This window comes from Citrus sinensis, chromosome 9, assembly GCF_022201045.2.
Source record: "Citrus sinensis cultivar Valencia sweet orange chromosome 9, DVS_A1.0, whole genome shotgun sequence".
Lineage (NCBI taxonomy): Eukaryota > Viridiplantae > Streptophyta > Magnoliopsida > Sapindales > Rutaceae > Citrus > Citrus sinensis.
In genome coordinates this window covers 10,881,199-10,892,726 of record NC_068564.1, presented here as the reverse complement: position 1 = coordinate 10,892,726, position 11,528 = coordinate 10,881,199, and the positions used below count along the sequence as shown (strand labels likewise).

General features: G+C 33.3%; 1 long non-coding RNA gene across 1 annotated transcript; it reads right to left on the bottom strand.

Annotated features, from left to right (window-relative positions):
- Positions 1-748: 748 nt before the first annotated feature.
- On the bottom strand, positions 749-2,587 carry LOC127899650 (uncharacterized). Its single transcript, XR_008051546.1, has 2 exons — positions 1,842-2,587; positions 749-975 (listed from the first exon to the last, which is right to left on the bottom strand). It is a non-coding gene; the product is annotated as an uncharacterized LOC127899650 (long non-coding RNA).
- Between the last annotated feature and the right edge of the window lie 8,941 nt (positions 2,588-11,528).

The window sequence follows — 11,528 nt, the reverse complement described above, 5'->3', positions numbered from 1 at the left end:
GGTAGATTGTATAGAGTATTAAATAATAGAGAGAACCGGGTCCAAGTAGCCAGGGCTCTAAGAGCCGTGTAAAGTGTACGACATTAAGGCTATGAGAGAAAAATTCATTTGTAAGAAACTACAACAGTGGAATCACAAGCCATATGATCTCAGACAGTGCGATTGAGGCATGTCTAATGGTATGACTAGTTTTTGGTTTGAAACGTTTTTATCTAAGAAACAAATAATATGAGAGTACGATTTCCTTTCGGTTTTGGATCCAGGCCTTAAGGAGCAGCAAAACACTATGGCTTAGGAATAGGGATGGCAATTTCCGGGTCTGGGTCCTAGTTTGACTATTCCGGATCCGGACCCTGATACAAAATACCATAACCGGACCCGCATTAAACCCGGATTTTTTTTAATCCGGGTCCGGTTCGGGTTTAACCCGGATAAATCCGGGTTTTCAGATTCCAGGTTTTGAACCCGGATTGCTTTATTTTATTTTATTTTTGAGAGACCCGATTGCTTAATTTAACAGGGGAAGTTTTAATGTTTTAATGTATTACATAAAAAACACATTACGGTAAAATACATTACAATATTCTTCCTAGAATTGGTTCAACAAAATTTACTGGATAAAGAGCAAAAAAATAGAACATATAACACATCCAGAACCAAACTACTAGAACCAAGTTACTTCACTTTGGTTCAACAAAATTTGCTGGACAAAGGGCAAAAAAACAGAACATATAACACATCCAAGTTCTAAAACAAATACAACACAATATAAAATCTAAAATTCAAAGTTTTAAAGTAATAAATATCCACAAATACAAATCCATAACATAATTCTACAATTTAAAGCTCAAATTTCCAGCCACTAGTGCTAAAGACTAAACTCTGAATCATCCACTTCATTTGACTGTTGCTCAATCATCCAACTTTCATCAATCAAATGCTCTGCAGAAAGTATTGCTTCCTCTGGAATTCCATCTACAAAAAATGTGTAAATTATAAACATAATGAACAACACAACTAATTAGTGATAAATTGATAATACAGGACATTATTAATCAAGAATTCATAAGATTAAGATTTTGAAGAGACATTATTAATCAAGAAAATTATAGAACATTAACTTTGAATTCTTAACAAGAACATTATTAATCATGAATTGGAGGGTACTGGATTTTATCTGGCCCTCCGATTAATTGGAAGAAGCATGCGAGAGGCTGGCAAAGAACAAAAGAGGATTTGAATAAGGAACAAATTGCTATTGAAAATGTAGCTAAGAGCCTTTGCTGGGAACAAATAAAAGAGAAAGGCGATATTGCTATCTGGCAAAAGCCTATTAATCATTTGAACAGTAAAACAAATCAAAAACTCTCTCAGAGTCTACCTTTCTGCCCAGTTCAGGATCCAGATAAAGTTTGGTTCGTGTTACTTTCCAAATTTAACATTATGTATTTTCATTTTGTCCATGCTCTGTCAGAAAATAACCCAGCCGAAGCTCAACTCAGCAAAACAAAACAAAATATCCTGAGCCCTCGAATGTCCAAAAGATAAGATGAATAATGAATCAAAAGGGATGAGGCCAAAGCAAAAAAGATGCAGTTTTTTTTTCCTCCAGTACCAACTTTTTATTAACACAACCCCACAACCACGAACTAAAACATAATTAATTAATACAAATCAAGTCCAATACCATTTTTTTATTAACACAACCCCACAACCACAAACTAAAACATAATTAATTAATACAAATCAAGTCAAAAAAGTACCTAAATGCATTAGTAACAAAAAAAGTTGCAAACTTTTGATGAATTAAATAAATAACAAAGAACTAACTTTTTGCTTACCAGAAGAAATGGATCCAAGAAACCACAAACGAACCCAGCCGCGATTGAGGTGGATTTCAACCCTTTTACTGGCTGCGATAGAGTGAGAGATGAGATGTGTGATGCTGAATTGCTGATGAGTGATGAAACGAACAAAGCCTCACCGTGAAGGAGAGTTGAAGAGAGAGTGAGAGAGATTAAGTGAGGACTAAGGACTGAGGAACGAGTCACGGCTCACGGGTGAGAGAGATTGAGAGAAGAATGGATTACGGATGAGACTTGAGAGATTGAGAGGAGAAATTACAGATTTACAGTAGAGTTCAGTACTTCAGTTGAAGGAGAAATTTTGAGAGGGGAACGAGAGAGATTGAGAGATCTAGGGTTCACTTTTGCTTTTTTTTTTCTATTTATATTTACGGATTTATGGATAAAAATTAATATTAAAATAAATAATATCCGGGTCCGGGTTCCGGATTTGCGTGTTCACCTGAAACCGAATCCGGACCCGAAAATATGCGGGTTGTCAAAAATTGATCCGGATTCCAGATAAAAATTATTCCGGTGCGGGTTGAACCCAGACCGAATTTTTTGGGTTTAGTTCGGGTCCGATCCGGGTCCGGGTTTGGTTGTCATCCCTACTTAGGAATGCCAATCCTGACCAAATGCTAGAAACCTTAGTATTTTGTAGGTTTACAATCTTAACTTCTTAAAAAAAAATAATCATAAATACAAGGTATAAAGTACGAGGAATGAGAGAATGCAAAGTAGGAGGAAGATTAATGGGGAAACTAAGAGTTACACATATGGACATTCATAATGGTTAGTTTGATAACGAACTTAATTTTAAACACACTCAAAAAATGTTTCCAAGTCCAAACATCTATTCGAATCTAAAATCTTAAACTTTATTAAAGTCTGACAAAATTACTAAGTTATATGATTTAATAGTTTTCTCGAACTTTAAAGTTATATGATTTTATATTAAACCATATTAAACCATATGATTTAATAGTTTTCTCGAACTTTAACAAATACAAGATCCTGAACTAGATGAGTAAGGTAAATTCTCGTTTAGTCTTTATATTTTGACTAAAGTACCCGTTTAGTCCCTATATTTTAAAAAATATCTCAAGACACCCTTTCTATTAATATATTACACTATTACCCTTGCATTTTATTTCTTTTTATAATAATACCCTTGCAACAATATTCTTGTTTTCTAGAAGACATTAATGAAAAAAAATGTTAATTTATCAAATTAGCCTTAAAAGTAACATACAAAATTTCACAATTTTTTATGTTATTATTTTTCTTTTAAGGTTAATTTAGAAATTAATTTTTTTATAAAATTACTATTAACAAAATTGTTTCAATGATATTAAACATTGCTTTAAATTAGCTGATATTAATTTTTATTTATAAGTAAATACTAGTTCTTTCATAGACAAATTAAATTAGATAAGTTTTCTAATTAGATTTTTTTAGATAAATTAATCAATGTCAAGAATATTATTGTAAGGCTATTATTGTAAAAGTAAAGTAAAAGTAAGGATAAAAATATAATATATTAAACTAAAAGGTCTTTTAAGATATTTTCTTAAAGGTCTTTTAAGGTCTTTTAAGATAAATTACAACTGTAACTTACATCAACTGTTAATAATAATAATTAATGATTAATGATAATTATTATTAATAATTTTTTGAATAATAATAATAATAAAAATAAAAATAATAATTATGATAAAATTAATTAAGGATTTTATAATAATTTGTTATAACCTAACCCATTTTGATTTTGGTTCTAAAACAAAGTAAACTCATAAATAGTAATACAGCTCATTATAGTTACGATTCTTGCAGTTCAAGTAAATAAATTATTATGATTTCAATTCCCCATTTCGATTCTACCTATTCTGATTCTAACTCATTATGTTTCCATCTAATTTCGATTCCTGTTTATTGAACGCACTATAAAATTGTAAATAACTCTATATTCAATTAGACCATTCTATATTATAAAATAGAGTGCAAGGGGTTTAACGAAAGTTTACAATACAGAAAATTTTATAATACTTATAAATAAATTATAAATAACATAAAGTATAGGAGGTGAATGAAATTTTACAGGGCAGCTGTAACCTACATCAGGTGTAAGTTAGGCGGACCCTTTTTAAAAATATACGAACAACCGAACTAGAAGGCATTTAAGTCAATATATATACACGGTTCTGCTAATATGCAGACACGCGAAAATTGTGAATTGTGTGTGAGGTGCTAAGCGTTAAAAGAATGGAAAATGATGTTTGCCCCAGGTCAAACCCTGAAAATAAACTAAACGGCGTCGTTTTGTTTGTTTTTTTTTCTTTTTTGCTTCTCCAAAACACTGCCGTTTTTGATAGAATATTTCACTCACCGTAAATCTCTTCCTCTTCGTATCTTCGTTTTACCTGAGACAGATAGAAGAATTCGTTACTTTCCTCATCGAAGAATTCGTTTCACCTGGGATTCCTTACCGAAAAAATCGTTACTTTCCTTCCTTGATCGAGGTCCAGCCATTCGGGATCCACCACGACCGACTCACAGCCACGGTCACCGTCGTTACTTTCCTTCCCTGACCGAGGTCTAGCCATTCGGGATCCACCACGACGGACTCACAACCACGGTCACCGTCAACGCTGGTAGCCGAAACTTGTTCGGGAAATTGAACTCACGAAGCGTCAAAGTTCACAGCTTGAGCATATATGATTATAAGATGTGTTTACACCAACTCACAGCCTGTGATTTTTATACACCTCTGTACAACATATATGATTCATCTGACACAAATAGATGCAGTCCTTTAAATTGTAGAAAGTTTCTTTGCAGGATGTAGAATTGGATTCGACTTGCATTCAGATAATACCAGTCCAGAGCATAAGCCACCACAGCTAACTTTTGATGTTCTCTCTAACATAGATTGAGGCAATCGAATATGTCTGCTAAAACTAACAGAAAAAGGAGAGAAAAGAAGAGTGGTGACTCCTCTTTTCACAAATAGCTTTCTTGTACCAATAAACATTAGACAAAGAAGCAGGAATGCCTAACTAGAAGAAACACAAATCAATAAGCGTGTAGTGTCTTTAAACTCAGCTTTCAAGGACAAATTTCGCAGCCGAAACTCAACTGTTGTTGGTCTTGTTCTTCATTCGCGATAGTTTTTTGGGTAAGTAAGAAACGAAGAAATGAAGAAACAAAGAAAGGAATCGCGAATCCAGCCATTCGTGATAGTTAAAGATGACGCCGTTTTGAAAATGATAAGTGAAACGGCAATGTTTTGGAGAAGCAAAAAAGAAAAAAAAACAGACAAACAAAACGACGCCGTTTAGTTTATTTTTGGGGTTTGACCCGGGACAAACATTATCACTCTAAAAGAATTGAATAGACAAGATTTGCTGTCGACGTGGGACCCCACTGAGAAAATGTAAGTCAAACACTTTACACACTGGGGCCACGAATAAAATGAAAAAGAAAAAGCAAATGAATTCAATCACTCCTCTTCCGTCTCTATCTCTGCACCTTACTCCTTGCAGATGGCTTATTCTTCATTTTTCCTTGCTAAAGGATGTAAGTTTCTTTAAATCCCTCATAAATACGACCAAAATTTACATGTTTAGGCACCCGCTTTGATATAATTTCATAAATTCCGTGAAGCCGTTCATTATCATCCAATTGTGCTTTTTCGATGTCATCCTTCCATCTTGTTTTAAACTCTTCAACAGTGTTCGAATCCCATATACATTTCTGAGAAAACTTTTTTTTTAAAAAATTTTTTAGAAGCATTTCTGAGAAAATTTGTGATACTATTTACCACTTCACTCAACCTTCGAGAATATTAATTCAAAATTTGCCATCTTAAAATTAAAAAGAAAATCATAAGCGTAACGAAAGAAAAAGATTAGAAAAAGAAAGTTACATGCTTTAGCAAGTTAAAAATGGAGAAGAAGCAATCTGCAAGGGCGTTGAGAGGTATTTAAAAAAACGTTAAGAGCAATATATATAAATGCGTGTGTGTGTGTGTATTTTCCCCTCTTTTGAGAGCTTATTGCATGAGCTTTAGGCCTAAAGAAACGTTAAGAGCAATGTGATCATTATTGATCATTGGCATTGATTACTAAGATGTTCCAGGGAATTGCAATTTTCACTTTAATTAGCTTTTCGTCTCAATACTCGATGTGATCGGCCGGATGATTTTAATGATTTAAACACAAAATATGAGTAGCATTTGCTTCATTTTAATTCATTTGTGCTTTGCGTATCTTTCAGCAATCATGCATCAAAAGATTCATACGCATGAGATAAGAGAGCAATGCTCTTGTTGCCCTCAAATATTCTAAGAAAAGTAAACAAAAATCTCTTTCTGTGGACCTATACATTGTTGGCACTTCTAATGCCCAACATCTCCCGAGTACTAACTTAAATTTGCACAAAATATTAAGAGATATATTTCCGATCCTTGATGCCAGGGAACCTCTACAATTAGATTGCCCAAGTTTCTAAAAGAAAGAACACTCCCCGTAAATTTAAATTTGTTATTACGGACAAAATTTTATGGCACTAGACATTTCCTGAGACGACAATCATTATTTTCTAGATCAAGAATAAATTTATCATAATGGCGAAAGATGTAGAAAACCATCCAACTAACAGCTAATAACAATAGAGCTCATAAAATAACATTAGTAGAAAAATGGTCTTCGCTGATATCATTTTGGTGTGAGTAACATGTTTCGTTAACACCGACTTTTAGTGTCAGCATAGCCCATGCTAGTGAAAATAATATCAGTGATTTTATGTCACTATAGTATCAAAACCATTCTAATTCTAGGACATCATGTATATAACGATACTATGGTATCAAACAAATATTAATACAAGGGTATTACAAAGATAATGATACTATAGTAAGAATGTTTATTCAAAAAGAATTAAAAAAAAAAAACAGAATTAGAAATTTACGATTGGTACTAGAATTGAAATATTCATTGAATAATCTGAAAATTTATTACATTGTGTAGAACTACATGAACATTGAAATATAAAAGCCAAAACATTGTGTCAAACTCAAAAGAGTAAAGAGTTTACAATAAAAAACTACTTGAAGAATCAACAATCACCAACTATTATCTCATATTTATTTTCGTAATCTTGCTCAATCCTAAAAACCTGTTAAAGAAAAAAAAAATGTTATGTTAACTAAGAACTAAAAGGTTTTCTCAAAAAAAAAAAAAACAAATCTTAAATAACACTAAAGAGACCTAAATGAGTTCATGCTCAGTGCTCAAATACAAAGGTAGGTAAACACACATAACTATCAGGTGAGTATCCATGGTGAAAGATTCACTAAATGATTTTATAACATCCGTTTATCATAAATATGACCAAGTCAAACTAACTAACTTTATGCTCCACTTTTAATAAGCAAATATGGTGTTAACGTGTATATATCTATAAAATTGATTTTGATGATGACAAATTTTATATATTTTTTATTAAAAATGTTGGACCTTTCATTAATAGATAAATTCTTAAAAGTTGATGAATTTGGATAAACGTTAACTTTAATCAGAAAACTATTCTCTGCGAAAATTTGTAAAAACACTGATTCTGGAAAATAATGGTGAACCGTTTGCTGCAAACGGTTAACAGATAATTTTCAGAGAGGTATTGATTTCTAACCTTGAACCATTTAGCAAAAATGGATAAGCATAATTTGTTTTGTAGGTTTTTGGAAATAAACGGCAAACTGATTACAGCAAACGGCTAACCGATAATTTTCAGAAAGGAATACATTCTAACCGTGAATCATTTAGCAAAAACGGTCAAGCCAATTTATTTTGCAGGTTTCTGGAAATTAACAGCCAATCGATAATTCCAAATGGTTAACTGATTATTTGAAATTCAGCCCAATGGTAATTTAGACTAGTCAAAATGGTTAACCGATAGCAGTTAACGATGATCCGATTTTGTTCAGAAAGTCACTAACGACTAGGTTTTAGCTCCAACTATAAAATGACTTAATCAAATTCAAATTAGAAGTGATCCAAGAGTTATCATTGAGCTTGCTATTGAGAATACAACCTTCATTGAGCCTTAACTTATTCTTATTTCATTTATTCACATTTTGAGCTTTCATTTGTAATCATATACATTGTGCGAGAGAAAATTCATTTGTAATCTTTGTTTTTGAGTGATTATAAGTGTTGGGATACACTTGAGTTAAGAGATTGGTGATAATCTCTTGTTGTAAAGGTCTATTAACACCTTGAAAGTCAATTATAAGTGTTGTTGAAGCGTTGGAGGCTTGCTTAGTGAAATCCTCAAGTTCGATGAGCTTAGAGGCATAGACGTAGGCACAGTTGGCCGAACCACGTAAAAATCATGTGTTTACTCTCTCTTACTCTATCTCTTCATCTTTCATTGCACATTAATTTATTTAGTTTGATTTTCGTTGCTTGTTTAAATTGCATCAAGTTTTAGTTGCTTAAATTTTTAGAAACTCAATTCATCCTCCTCTTAGGTTAATAAAATACTAACTAGGCAACCCAAGAGGGGAGTGAATTGGGCTTCTAAAAATTTAAGTAATCCAAATACCATTATAAAAACTAGAAAAGCACATAGTACATGTGTCATAATAATATCATCCAAAATATGAAATGAGAGTAGAAATGTATGTGTGAAAAACATATGCAGAAACTAAGACGAGGGCTGCGAGGAGGAACTACCAGGATGGGAACCAAGGATAGCAAAAATACGTCGCTGACCATTAAGGAGTTGTTGCTGTTGATCAAGAAGATGCTACTACTGAGCTGAAATGCAACAAACTGGGATTGAAGCTGCTGCTGCTGCTCGAAAAGACTCTGAACATCACCAACTAATTTCTGCATGAGGTCATTCGAAGCTGGTAGATGCTCTGGAGCTGGGGGCTTATCAGTATCCATCTCATGCTCCTCAGAATTAGAATCTGTTGGAGGTTGTGATACGGATCCACGACGAGGCAGTGGAGGTCTAGCTCCTTGCCTAAAATCGAGTAACAGATCATGAGGGTAAACATCATTAAGCATGGGATTGTCTTCTGGAGCAACAAGGGTGTCTTGGTTCTTAGAAATAAATGTCTTGATCCACTCCTCGTTCTTTTGAGAAAATTCGATACTCGTCATAGCTTCCGTAACAATCCTCTTGGTCTCTACATAAACTAAGTCTCGAATAGGTACTTGAAAGTGTCGCAATATCTTAGAAATAATACTACCATATGAAAGCAACTGATGGTTAAACCCAGGAGTACTCAGCATGTGCCTTAAAATAACATAGTCAAGGTTAATAGGTCACCTCTCAAACAAACTGTCTAATAACCCGACATCCATTCTTGTCACCTCATTCGAATGCCCCTTCGTAGGAGTAACAATATGTTGTAATGTGGTGTGAAGGATCCGAACTTGTAAAGACAATAGTTATGACAAAAAAGGAAGAGCACAAATATCATTAGAAAGGTCTCGACGCCTACAGATATTTTTAACACCATGATTATGACCAAAATTGGCAAACAAGAGAGCTTTCCTAGATGTATAAATTGTGTGATTATCATCTAGAGTTCCTAGGATGTGGTTCAGATCCTCAACATCGAATTCAATGGGGACACCTCCTACATAGGTAACTATCCGATCTAGCCTATTTGCAGAAATTTCTATGTTCAAGTAAAAAACACGGACTAGATTAGGATAAACCCGTTCATCAAGATCTAAAGCTGACTCCCAAGGTAATAACATATCTCTCACACTCCTACCACACACAATCAACTCTTTAAAATCCTCCAAATCCATATAGTAAGAGTCAATTACCTTGCGATCCATAAAGCAGGATTCGAAGCGTTTGGCCGGAGGAGCTGTGGAAAAATGAATCCTCTCGAATACCAAAGTCTCCCTTGGTGGTATTGGATTCCTATCAGGGGCAGATTTTCTCTTGCGAGCAACCCTTGAAGATTCAGCCATTGATACAACTGTGGAAATTGGGATTTTGGGGAAATGATGAAGAAAATGAAAAAAATTAAATTGAATAAGTTTGATAAACAAATTACCGAAATTAAATTCCTCTTAATGTCTAGAACATAAAAACAATTATTCAAAACTAAAGTCTCATTATTAAAAGATAATAAAACATATCCAATCTTCATTGCTAATACGAATTGTCATGTCCCTAACTGCAGCTTGACTCTTCCTTCACTTAGTTTCCTTGTTTTTTGAAACCAATAAAGTGAATTACAAATATGATTAGTTGCTCCTGAATACAACACCCAAGTGTCAACAGGATTCTGAACTAAACAAGCCTCAATTACAAAAAGATTTCACATACCTGATTTCACAATCGTAGGGCAATCATTTTTCCAATAACCTTTCTGTCCACACTTAAAACATTTGCCTTTCGACTTGCCATCTTGCTTGGTAGACGATCTCTTTTTCCCAGCTTTCTTCTTACCTTTGCCTTTTGGCTTAAGTCCAGAAGAACCTTTTTTAGCAATATTTATGCTTCCTAGAGATTTCTCAGAACGACAGATCTCTTCAGCAGAATGTAGTTCGCTCATCAATTCAGTTAAAGTCATGTTTTTTTTGTTCATGTTATAATTGACCTTAAACTCCTTGAATGTTTCTAGCAGAGATTCAAACACCATGTCAATCTTTGAGTTATCATCAATTTGTGCTCCCTGAATCTCAGCCTCATTCAAATAATCCATCATTTTTTTAGGACATGATCACGAACTCTTATGCCCGTCCCCATTTTACTGTTCATAATACCTTTTAGCGCACTTGCCTCGTGGAACGAGTACTCTGCCCAAACATCTCTTAGAGACTATCCATTATTTCAGTGGCAATCTCTAAGTTCTAATGTTTGGTCTGCATAATATTAGAAATTCGAGGCTAAAATGTAGCATTTAGCCATTTCATTGGCCTTTTGTTATTTCTCATAAAGCATCCTCTGATTTTTATAAGCATCTTCCGCTGGAACTAAAGGGTATGGTTGAGTTAAGACATATTTATAATTTTCAGCAGTTAGGACAATGAATAAATTTCTTTTCCAATATATATAGTTCTCCCCAGTGAGTTTATTTTAATTCAGAATAATAGTAAATGGGCTCAGGGAAGACATTTTCAAAAAAATAAAACATCCGTGCATAAAAATCTTGATATAATATTTACAATAAAAAATAAAAAATGCAAAAAAACCATAAATGCATTTTAATTTATTGTAACAATAATCTAATACCGTTTTGACAAGTTATTCATTGGGGAAGTCATGCTTACACTTACTAGACTCAATTATTTATTGGATTATTTACTTTCATGTAGAGACATGATAAATGATTATCGTTATCCTTTTGAACCTAAATTTGTTAACAAAGCTTCGTTGGGAAGGTTAATAATAAATTTTAGTTGAGTGTATAACCATTATTTCAATCCACGTACTTTTCATATCAATAGTGACCGTTGGGGTGATCAACTGATTGAAAAATATTTTAATTTTATCTTTGAAAAAATTCATCAAATAAAATATCTAATATATATACCCTCCGAATGGAGCATTATCGTATTATGAAGTCGAGGTATATATTTTATTATTGAACTAACAATGAAGCCCGTGGGAAAAATTATCTTGAATTTTCCCACTCCCACTAATATT